The following is a 2,644-nucleotide window of genomic DNA, read 5'->3' on the forward strand; positions in this document are numbered from 1 at the left end:
GAGAGAGAGAGAAAGTTTACAATGTGACACACACGGTTTGAATACTTCAGAAGATGGAGGGGTGAGTCGGAGGTGGCGGAGTCGAAGATGAAATTATTTTAGTGAGTGTAATGGAGAGGATTAGGGCGTTATCCCAACAGAATGACAGCTAAAGTTGAACAGTTTGGAAACGAAGCTAATTAGGACGAGTCAAGATGATTTGGACAGTGGACACTGTGGACGCACTGTGACTGCAGGAGGAAAAGAAAAGGATCTTGGAGAAAATTATTTTATTTGTGAAGGAGGCCACGGGAACGGTTGGCTGCAGCATCAGAGACTGCAGGAGAAAAGCAGGTTATGAGTTCTGGCGACTCAGGAAGGAAGCAGCCAAAAGAAGATCATGATCCACAGTGTGCCAGTTTACACTTTACAGTTTACACTTTACAGGGATCTCTCTCTCTCTATACATATATATATATATATATGTATATATACACATATATATGTATATACGTATATACATATATATGTATATATCTACAATACAAACAAAATATTTTTTCTATTTTATTTGTACTTTTTTGTTTAAAAAAGTATTTTTTAAAAAGTATATATATATATGCACACATACTTTTTAAAAAATACTTTTATATATATGAAAATATATATAAAATGTATATGTGTGTATGTATATAATCATTGTCTATCATTGTATCATTGCATTAACACATTAGTTAGTGCACTTAATTACCGATTCCGATATCAACGATATCGATGTATGGGGCCGTTTTCCCCCAAAATGATGGTTAACGTCTCAGGACCCCACGAACGATTCCAACATATTTGGCGACATAACCCAGGCATTGTGTTATCGTGTTCGATAAAAATAGATAACGATTCTATCTGTCTGCTAATATTATCCCGATGTCAACATAAACCTAAAGACCTATAGAAACCTACAGAGCTACAGAGAAAGGAGTCAGACTGAAGGTAGATGAGAATTCTATTTGTGAAAGCAAAGGTATTCTAATGCCACCACAGTACACAGTACTGATACAGCAGGGAGGGAGGGAGGGAGGGAGGTGTCTTTACACCTGTTCCTATCCTTCAGGTCCACGCAGAGACCAGATCCACCCTTCATGCTGTTTGACCCTGTTTATCACTAACTCTGTGACAACACAGACGATATCTAGGGATGTGTTTTCGCTCACGCAGCATCAAACAGCTAGACAGCTGGCACATCCTATTAACCCCGACTCTAACAAGTTGTCACGCACTGATGTGTCTGTCACCTGCAGTCCAGGCGCTGCAGTGCTATGGCTGCAACATCATCCAGGGACAGAGGTACGTGGACGTGGGCTGCTCCAACCCCGAGGTCATCACCTGCACCCACTCGCACAAGGGCTTCAAACACCGATTCTGCATCAAGACAGAAAGCAGTAAGTACAGTCATTTTCTTCAAATATATATATATATTACATGAACAATAAACTGTATTTTTCCATCTTCTTCCTTTACTTCAGTCTTTAACTCTGTTCGTCTAAACCAGTGGTTCTCAAACTTTTTATATTCTGTATCACCTGAGAGAACACTGACCTATCTGAGTACCACCATGATGACCAACATTAGAATACAGCAGCGTAGGCCTTCACTGTTAGCTATAGCTAGCTAGGTTATAAATGTTTATAAAGGTGTCTATGTTTAAATGTTGTATTAATTGTTCATGGTATGTTTCAGATTTATTCAATTGAAAATGTAAATGTGGAAATATGAATTTTCCCCAAATACCACTAGAGAGCGCTCCACCAGTGGTACCAACCTATGGTAACGGGTACCACAGTTTGAGAACCACTGGTCTAAAACTTTTTGAAGAAGATGTACAGGGCAACAAATTAATAATGAATTTCCCTTGGATTTTAACAATGTTTCTATGGTTTGTCAACATTTATGTTAATGAAATGAATCAGAAGAGACCTATTAAATAAATTAGTCGTCAAAAAGTCAGTCGTCGACTGATGTAAAAGTCAAATGGAGGGTGTAGACCAACACCGGCGGCAGGATGGTCCAGCGGTCATCTGATGGTCAGATGAGGAGTTCTGCTGAGATCCATGGAAGCGTGAACGATCCAGCTGTTGGTCTGACATCTCTGAGGTCTGGTCGTGTTGAAAGAGCTGACGAGGCACCTTTGTCTGTTTGCAGTGAAACAGCCGACTCAGAAAACAGCCGACAACAGCCGTCTGACACAGTCAGATAAACACTTGGAAATTATCTCTACATTAATCTGTCGAACCACGATCAAACACAGAAGAACTGACATCGCTGATTAACTGTCTTCAGATGTACGACCTTCATCTTTAACACCTTAATGTAATAATCGCATAATACGTTATACATAATTACACAATATTAATAAATAAAAAATAAACTTCCATATCATTTACTCCTAGGCCAGTGTTTGCAAAACGTTTCAGCTCTGAAAACCACATTAAAAAAATGGTGTACCACGAAATGTAATGAAATATAATGATCTAATAGTTTCAGTTTGCTCAGAATATGTTCAATTATGGTGCCTGTCACTGTCGAGGTATTTGCGCTGAATACATAATAGTTTTCAGACCATTTGAGCGAAATGTTATATTTTTCCATCGCCCACCTGATAATCTGT

Source organism: Cynoglossus semilaevis, chromosome 14, assembly GCF_000523025.1.
Source record: "Cynoglossus semilaevis isolate Cse_v1.0 chromosome 14, Cse_v1.0, whole genome shotgun sequence".
NCBI classification, from domain to species: Eukaryota; Metazoa; Chordata; class Actinopteri; order Pleuronectiformes; family Cynoglossidae; genus Cynoglossus; species Cynoglossus semilaevis.